Below are 9,928 nucleotides of genomic sequence, written 5' to 3' on the forward strand. Positions count from 1 at the left end.
CCACACTTGCCAGCCCCAGGGCATACACAGCTTTGTGTGATAATAACTGGCTCTTATTCCAAGCAGCTAAATTTGTGGTCGTATGTTCCAGCAGCAACGGGCAACTCGCCCACCATGTGAGTACTTTTCCAGAACCAGTGCAAGAGAGGCCTACAAAACTGCAGTTCCCTGAGCTTGGGGTGAGCCACCTTTGTTGTGAGTGAGTCAGGCAGTCTGGGGGACTCGTCAGCTACTCTTTTCCTGTCAAAGCTTGATAACTGCTTCACCTTCTTTAGAATGGGCAATGACTGTCACCCCAGAGAAACGTCAAGGTACACTACCTGGCACGTCAACCTGGTCTCCCTGGTCCTGGCACCCACATTCACTGGGCCCCGGGGAAGCCAGCATCTCCTGCAGGGACGCCCAGAATCGGAATGACTGATAGCAACGGCACAGTGGGTTGGACAGGTGGCCAGAGCTGGGGGACTGGAAAGGTAGGGTTTTGAAAAATCACCTGTCAGGAGGTTCTGCAGTGGAAGAGTCATTGGAGGGAGCTTCAGAGAGGAGGAGCCTTAGCAGACTGGGGACTCTTAGCAACCTGATCTTTATTGTGTAAAGCATTTCCCAGCCTAGATTCCGCCTGGTGACCTCCGACCTCTCCAGCAGCCACACACCCCTCCCTCAGCCCTTCTGCATTCCCCCTCTGTCATAGTGCCTGGGAGCCCCAGCGAGAGGTGTCCCTGCCATTCACCCTTCTCCTGACTTCAGGTACCTCCTGACTTCTGCCACTCTCCCTGCATGGCCCCACACGCAGCATCTGTTTTTTCTAGAACATAAGCTCACAGACCAGGGGGATGTCCTCCTCTGGCAGGATTAGTTCGTTTTCAGCACAGTGGATGGCGGGGTCCTTGGGTTAGAAATTTCTCACAGATCCTTCGTCCTCAGATGGGGTTGATTCACCCTCGGCTTCACGCCCTCCTCTTCGCAGTCTCATCTCCCTGAGAACTCGACCTGCTCGCCTGCTGAGATCCTGCCTGCCGCAGCCCAGGCCCACAAGGAATCCTCACCAAGTCGCCAGGTGTCACAGGACGTTCTGGCTCATTGTGCTGACAGGAGATGGAATGGCTGTCCTCTTGGACTGGCCCCAGGTCATCCAACTAGGCTTTTCTCCTCTCACCTGCCTGGTGCTGCCCACCTGATGTGGGGCAGTGCATAAGCACTGAGATAAATGATAAAGTGATAAATGAATCTCCAGGCCCCCAGCTGTTCTCCACCAGCAGCCTGCCACTGGCAACTTTCTCCCATCGGCATCCGTGGCCTTGAAACTGCCCAGGTCTGCTGTGGGCCTGCCTGTCCGTAGCCTGAGGCCATTACTAAGGTGAGGGAAAGCCCTCTGTCCCAGAGAAACCCCCGAGAAACGTCCCTCCCTGGCTCTGCTCGTCCCCTTCTGCTACTTGTCTAGGCCCAAATTAGCCTCTCCCACTTCTCTCCCCAGCACCTCCATCTCTGTCCACATACGGGCAGGTTTCCCTGGGAACATTAACTCACTCCATCATCTCATCCCACCTGATCCTGGAAACTCAGCTTGCTGTGCATACTACCGGACTTAAGATTTCTTTTGCTCCCCCACTGCGTCCACTCTTACAAAATGTGCTCTACGGGCTTTGTCTTCCTCCCATTTGAAAACTGATTGCTGATGACTCTGACAGGCTCCTAGAAGAAGTTACATGAGCACCGGCCTACAGACGCATGCCCACTTCTCTGGGGGGTCTCCATCTAAAATTCTGCCTCTTCCTGTAGGTTTTCTCACTATAATGCTTATGCCTGTGCATATCTTTCTAACTGTCTCTGTTTCACCAATGGGAGGACCCTGATACAGTCTCTCATGTAAAATGACTAAGTTTTTGTCACCAAATTATTCTGTTAACTCTCAGTGCTTTTGGCATACTCTTAAATACTTAGCGTTCCCTTGGATAGCTCTGACCTAATTTTGTTCACATTTTTAAATGACATCACAGCAGTAAATTCGCCCTTAAAATGTAGACCACTTATAAAAATTAGTTTTCCCCCCGGAAGTTAACGTTCATATGACTAATTGCCCTCACTCAAAGATGCCAACTGGGCAAAGTACACCTTCTACTGGTAGTAAAGGTGCTTTTGTCCACAAATTGCCTTAGCGAGGCCATTGTGACAGTAGTGAGAGCTGTGATTGGTCAGGAACCTTGATGTCATAAAGACCAGGTGCTGGTACCAGAGAATAAAAGGAGAGGGTCATGGGGAGGCTGGGAAGCTGCCAGTCTTCTCCCACTTACTTCGCTTCACAGGCTTCTTTCCTCAAACCCACTGAACATGGCCTTGGGGCCCACGTAGCTTCCAGGCCCAGGCCCAAGGACTTCTCAGCGCTCGCTCCTCGATCGGACCCACCTTTCCTACCCAGCACCAAACAGCTGAAAAGTCACTCAGACCTGGACACCTACTCTAACCTAGAAGGTAAGGGCTGTCAGTTTTCACAGGAAAGAATCATCACTTTGTACCTTAAAAAAGAAATTGAGCCCATAAACTTAAAGGAAATGGCCCCTGGCAAACGCGTGTCAGTTATTTAGAGCAGGAGTGGACAACTTGGAGATGTCCTGTGTGTTTCTTACTGAGGGTCTGCTCAAACCTAAAAATCAACGTGGGACAGTTTGTTAGACTTCATGTTCCTGGAAAAGCTTCTGAAGTACCTGAAAAAAGCTCTACCCCCATGGGTTAGTTCATAAAAGGCCACGGAGCTCAGGATTTTAGAACCCCTGCTGGGTGAGGGGTGGATCCTCCATGGCCCGCCAGTGAAGAACTCACTGCAGTTTTCTCTCCTTTCCTTAGATGTCTAGAAGTCAGTTGGGGTCAAGGAACTGGCCTTTAGCTACAGTTATGTGGGTAAACGAAGTCACAGCACAAATCACCTACCCCGCGTGGGAAGTAGATCCTTCTGCACCATCTCCTGCTTCCCGGCTGAGCCTGAAGTGTGGACCCCAATCTGGATGTGGGACTGGGGATGTGGCCCCTACCTGTCCCAGAGGCCCCCCTCTTGTTCCTGCACAGACGCTGAGTGCACTGGTGCCCCCTGTTGCTCCCTCCCTGAGAGAAAACGGCCCAAGGAGCCCTGACTGCTCTCCACCAGGCACCAGCCGGCTGCTTGTAGCTGTCAGGAGCCCTCCGTGGCCGCCACACACGGGCACCCCACTCTCTCCAGTCCCAGGCCCACCCCCATTACATAGGCTGCTGGCACCACCCCCTCAGCCACTGACAGTCACGTTTCCTACCCCACAAGGCACCCTCCTGGCCCGAGGGCTTTCCTACTTTTATAACTTGTCCACGAAGGTGATATCCTTCAACCCGCAGGAAGCCGTCTTCCAGGCGCTGTGCGTTACTCACAGGCGCTTGCACAGGCTCCTCAGAGTCAGAGGCTTGCAGCCTGACACAAATCATGACCTCGTTTGACCTTTAAGTGTCTTAAAATCTAATATTGAAGGCTTTCTTGAATGCTTATTGTATCATTTTACATCTATATGCAATATATACCTCATATATTAATATTTTTCCATTTTAAAAATGAAAAAACTGTAAGTAAGAATAAGAAACCAATGGACAGATTAAACGTAATTCCACACATGCTGGAAGGGCTAAGTGAACTTGAACAAAATCTGACATGCCATTTTCCTTAAAGAGTACAGAGATAAGGAGATATGAAATTTGAAGAAGTGACAACAGCACAGAGAAGGCTCGAAGACAGAAAAGGGAGGTGGGAGGACACATCGAAGGAGGCAGAGAATTCTCCAAAATTGATGAAAGACAGGAATTTTCAGAGTTAGGGATCCCAGTGAATCCCAAATAGGATAATTTAAAAACATCCACATTTAGTTACATTGTAGCAAAACCATGGAACACTGAAGACCGATCTGGGAAGTAGCTAAAGGAAATAAATGGTAATTGACATCAACAGTGATGAAGTTTAGTAGAATAAGATCTGTAACTGCTGAGAAAAAAGTCACCCCGGATTTGTGTGCTTAGCTAATTATTCAAGAATTCAGGAAATATAAAGACTTTCAAGATAAAAAGTTTACCACAGTCAGACCTAAACTAAAGGAATGTCTCAAGCAGTGGTTCTTAACCTCAGTATTCTTGATATTTGGGCCAGATAATTCCTCCTTGTGGGGGGCAGTGCTGTTATTTTGTAGGATATTTAGCAGTATCTTTGTCCTCTACCCACTAGATGTCACTCTCTTTCCAGCTGTGACAATCAAAATTGTCTCAACATTGGCAAATGTCCCTTCGTTGAGAACCATTGGTCTAAAGGGTGTTGTTCAGGAAAAAAAAAATGCCAGAGGCAGCTGTACTGGAGACCAGGTCAGGATTCTCCACGTCCATTCTCCACTTGTCCCTAATAATAGAAACCCCAGTTTTTAGCTGGGCAGAAACTGGGAGGCTGGTACTTCCAGGAAAACGTTTGGCCTGGTTGCAATCTGCTTTAATGTGGAGGGCAGACCACAATTTGACCAAATCTGTGGCATTAGAAAAAACGGTAAAAAGAATCCAAAATGGTGATTTTGTGGGCTCATTCTTGGCTGCTGTAAGGAAGGTGGTCTCCAGCTGGAGTTAGCCAGTATTCAAGGAGACCCAGAAGGACCCCAAGTGGTGCTAATGTAGGTTACTACTCCCCACTGTGGTCTGTCACACATGGACAGTTGAATCATTTGGTTCCTTGAAAGTCTGAAAAATGAACCACTTCTGTACGCTCTCACCAAAGCGGTTACGAGCTGTGGCTATGAAGAGGCAGCCTTTGCAGTTTGCTAGCAAAGATGAGATTAAGTCTGTTGCTTTTCATAACAAATCTATCGTATTGGCAAATGTGCAAAAACCTAGCAAATCAAGCTTTAACAAGAACAACTACAATTTGACATCATTTCATAGCGTCGGACATAGGCATTCCCAATGAGCCAGGACAAAAACTGGAAAGAGCAGTGTCCACCAAGTGTAGAGTGGACATCATCCATGGTGTATCACACACAATAACGCAACGGGGAAAATTAAGCACAGGGACATGCGTAAAACTGACAAACATAATTCTGAACAAAAGATACAAGACAGAAAATACTCTTTATGATTCCATTTATATAAAGTTAAAAAAGCAGGTGAAAATAAGCTATATTTAAAGATGTCTACATCAGTAGTAAACATTGTATAAAGCAGTAAGAACAATGTCTGTGGATAAAACAAACAAACAAAATATTAGACAATGAGATGGAGAGCGTCTATGTTATACTGACCTGGAAGGAAATCCAATGATATTAAATGAGGAAAGGAAGTGGGAGGGGTTCAAAAAGTTCTATCTCAGCATCTGATCATTTTTGCTTTTAAAACTTTGTATTATATAAGCAATAGTTGCTCATTTTAATTTTTTAATTGGATAAAAATAAGCAATTTCAAAAAATAAAAATACATAAAGATGGAGTGATTAGAGATAGTGTCTCAAAGTAACTGAGGTAGAGATATTAACTTTGTAAGTTAATACAAGTATAAGTAAGCTTATATAGTATAAAAATGCATGATCTTTTCAAATAATAGAAGTAACATACAACTTCTAAAATGGTGTAGAGAAAAAATTGAATTTAAAGGCTTCAATAAATCAATAAAACAAAATAAATTTTTCAAAAAATGAAGGCTTCAATAAATCTAAAACAAAAGTAGAAAAAGAACATCTTAGATAAAGCAGGACAAATTAAAACACACACACACAGCAAGATTGTAGAAATGATTCGAAGAGTATCAGTAAAAGTGAAAATGTAAGTGGAGTACATTTGCCAGGTAAAAGCAGATATGATCAAGGCTAGGAAAAATGCAACTAAAGCTGTTTTCAAAATACACACCAAAAACATAAGGGTACAGGCTGAAAGTAAAAGGAAGGAATAAGATCTACAATGCGAATACTAACCGAAAATGCTGGTGGAGCTCCATATCAAAAAGACACAAAAAAGACTTTAGAGCAAAAGTTAGTTTCTGTAAAAGTTGTGGGCTACCTCTGACCTGCAGGGTGAAAGTAACCACAGACAACATGTAAATGAATGAGTATTGATGTATCCCAATGAAACTTCATTTAGGAACACTGAAATTTAAATTTCATTTACATAACCTTCATGTGTCACAAAATATTCTTCCTTTGATTTGTTTTTCAACCATTTAAAAATGTAAAAAACATTCTTAATTCACAAGCCATACGAAAACAGGCAAGCAGATTTGCTGATGGGCCATAGTTTGTCAATCCCTGCTCGAAGACAAAGAGTTTCGCCATACAATGATAAAAGATACAATTCTCCAGGAATGTTCAACAATTCTAAATGTATATTCAGCTATTAATGTGTCCTAAATATAGATGACAAAACAAAGATGACATACTTACATGGAGAGGAGGGTAAACCCCATCACATTGAGGGGTTTAAGAAACATGTATTTCTCAGTAACCGATAGATCAGGCAGAAAACAGTAAGGCTATTTTATTGATCATGTGAATAACACAATTCCTAACTCTGATCCAATTTAGAGAACTCTGATCTTGAAAGCCAGAAAAATCGTCTTTCATTATCATGGTCTAAGGAGAAAACAAAGTGAAAATAAGAAAATCAGAGTTAAGTTATAATAAAAATACTCCAACTCAACAAAATGTGTAGAACACAGCTCAAATGGTACTTACAGGAAAGTTATAGCCTGAAATGCTTTGTATTAAAAAGAAAAGGTTAGAATTAATAGCCTAAGTATTTGACTTAAGATTTTCTTTTTTACAAAAAGAATAACAATAAACTCAAAGAAAGGGGAAAAGATAATAAATAATAAAGTAAAAACAAACAAATTGTCAAAGGAATCAACAAAAGCAAACCTTGGTTCTCTGAACAGAAAAATGAAAGAGAAAACTGACAAGATTGCTCAATAAAAAAAGAAAAATGAGAAAAATTAGCTCAATCATGAAAATAATGCATAAATTCAGATATGGAAGAAATTTGAATGATAATGAACATCATGAACAACTTTTTTGAACATCATGAACAAACGTAGATGAAATGGTCAATTTCCTAAAAGAATCTCATTTTCGAAAATCTATATAAAGAAAAACATAAAACCTCAATAGTTCTATAATCACTAAAGTTTAATGAGAAGTTAAAAATAACCTACCATGTTTCCCCAAAAATAAGACCTAGCCAGACAATCAGCTCTAATGCGTCATTTGGGACAAAAACGAATATAAGACCCAGTCTTATTTTACTATAAGACTGGGTCTTTAATATTAAAATAAAATAAAATAAATAAATTAAATTAAATTAAATTAAATTAAAATAAAATAATAAAATAAAATAAAATAAAATAAAAATACCGGGTCTTATATTCATTTTTGCTCCGAAAGACGCATTAGAGCTGATTGTCTGGCTAGGTCTTATTTTCGGGGAAACACAATACATACAGACACACACAAAGCAAGGTGCTGGCAACTTTCTAGGAAAACTCTATCAAATATAAAAGACACGAAAAATTTCAATCACGTTAAGATTTGGTTGGCCTACGAATGGCAGTAAGCTAACAAAGATACAAGTTTATTTCACGCTCACATAAAAATCCAACACAAATATGTGGTTCAGGTCTGGCTTGCTGTGTGCAATCCTTGGGCATTCATGATCCTCCCAGCTCACCCTCTGCCATCCTCAGGGCCTCAACCTAGTCCTTCTGGTATAAGAAGGCGGCATTTGAATTCCAGGACACAGAGCTGAGGAAGAGATCAAATAGGAGCTGAAATTTTATGTCTGTTAATTCCTAAGGAAGATCCCAGGAAACCCCCACGACATTCATGTTTACATCTCATAGCCATGCCTAGCTTCACAAAAGACTGGGACCTAGAATCTTTCATTTCAGTGGTCCTATAAACAGCTAATCATTCTATTATTGAAAAAGAAAGGGAACCAAAACATGGGGGATGTCTAGTGGTCTCTGCCATACTGATCATGTATGAAATCTCCCAAAGAGCTGGATTATTGTGTGTGGCGAGTATATACTTGACACCCAATCCAGATAAGGAAACTAGAAAAAACAGGCCAATCTCCTTCATGATCATAAGATGCAAAATTATAAATACTAGCAAATCGATATACCAACAACATACAGATGCTTTACCAACAATATATAGATGCTTTAAGAAATGCATCTTTGGATTTCTCTTAGGAATTCACAAAATTAACATTAGGACATCCATTTACGTCACCACATATCAACAGAAGCAGGACAAGCCTATGACGAAATAAGATACCCATTCAGTTTTAAAAAATATTGGCTAACTAAAACTATAGGGAGCTTCCTTAACCCAATATAGCTAGTGTTTTAATCATACAACAAACATCATCCTTACATGAGCATGAAATAGTGAAACCTTAGAATAATCCCGTTTAAAATCAGGAATCAGATGAGGATTCAACATTGTATAACTAGCCAGTTCAGTAACACGTACAAAAGAAATAAAAGTATCAAGACGGGGAAGAAAGAAAGAAAACTGCCATTAGTCATAGCTGGTAAGATTATCTGCATGGGAAAACCAAGGGAACCTACTGGACAATGGGAACTGCTCCCATTGAACTGGGATCCCTAAGTGCAGTGGGGATAAGGGGTCCTCCAGAGGCACAGACCTCGTGGTAACTAAGGCACCACAGACAGGTGGGCGTGGTTACTATAATGAACAGGGCAGGCAGCAGTCATCTGAAGAGATCTTTGATGTTAGCTAGTCGATCATTGTGTCCCTAGAATAGAACTGAAATAAAACAATTCAGAAAAGCTGTACCATTTTTTAGCTTGTCTACTTCAAAGCCGCCCTTCTACAGATGCCGGTGATCGAGTTGAAACTCTGCAATCCACATCTCTTGCTTTGCCAGCTGGTTCCCTGGTGGGTTCTGCCACTAGAAATGTATGAGGGAAGCAGCAATGCTGGGAGTGTAAAGATGAATTTTATGTCAACTTGCCTGGGCCAGGATGTGGAGGAGGGGCTGTCCCAACATGTGATGGCCATTTGACCTGCGAGCTAGACCTGGGCCATCAAGGAGACTGCCTCATCCTGATGTTCGTTCTGACGTTAACCAGCACCCCTGCCTCCTGACACGTGATGGGTTTGGAAAACGTTCCAGTCATCCTGACCTGGTCAAGCATGTAGCGCAATTTCCAACACCTGACAATAGTCACAGACGCCAATGAGTACATGTGACTGTCCCCCCAGCCACCTTCTTTTTGCTCTATATAATTCTCTGGTGCCAACTGAACGGCACAGGGACTGATTTCATCTTGCAAGCTCCCAAAACATGCTTCACATGCAAGTTTTGCTTAATGAACCTTACCAGCTATCACACTGCAGTGGCCTTTCTTTGATCTTTCCCTGCCCTCCACTTACAGAGACAGGTTTTCAGTCTCAGGGCCCTTTCTTGGGTCTGTGTGTCCTAACACGTGGGGTGCCCAGATATTTGGTGAAACATTATTCTAGGTTTTTCTTTAAGGGTGTTTTTGTGGTGAAATACCATTTAAATTGGTGGATTGTGGGTAAAGCAGATTACTCTCCACAAGGTGGGTGGGCTTCATCCAATCAGTTGAAGGCGTGAATAGAACACAGACTGGCCTCCCCAAAGAAAGAATTCTCCAGCACACAGCCATTGGACTTCATCTGCAACATCGGCTCTTCCTGGTTCTACAGCAACCAGCCTTTGGGCTCTCCTGGGTCTCCCACCTGCTGGCCCACCCTGCAGATTTTGGACTTGCCAGCCTCTATAAGCATGAGCCAATTCCTTAGTCTTTCTCTATACACACACACACACACACACACACACACACACAACCTACTGACTGTTTCTTTGGAGAATCTCCATACGAGGACGAGGGGGCCTTGTTCCTTCCT

This window comes from Rhinolophus hipposideros (assembly GCF_964194185.1).
Source record: "Rhinolophus hipposideros genome assembly, chromosome: 14".
NCBI classification, from domain to species: domain Eukaryota; kingdom Metazoa; phylum Chordata; class Mammalia; order Chiroptera; family Rhinolophidae; genus Rhinolophus; species Rhinolophus hipposideros.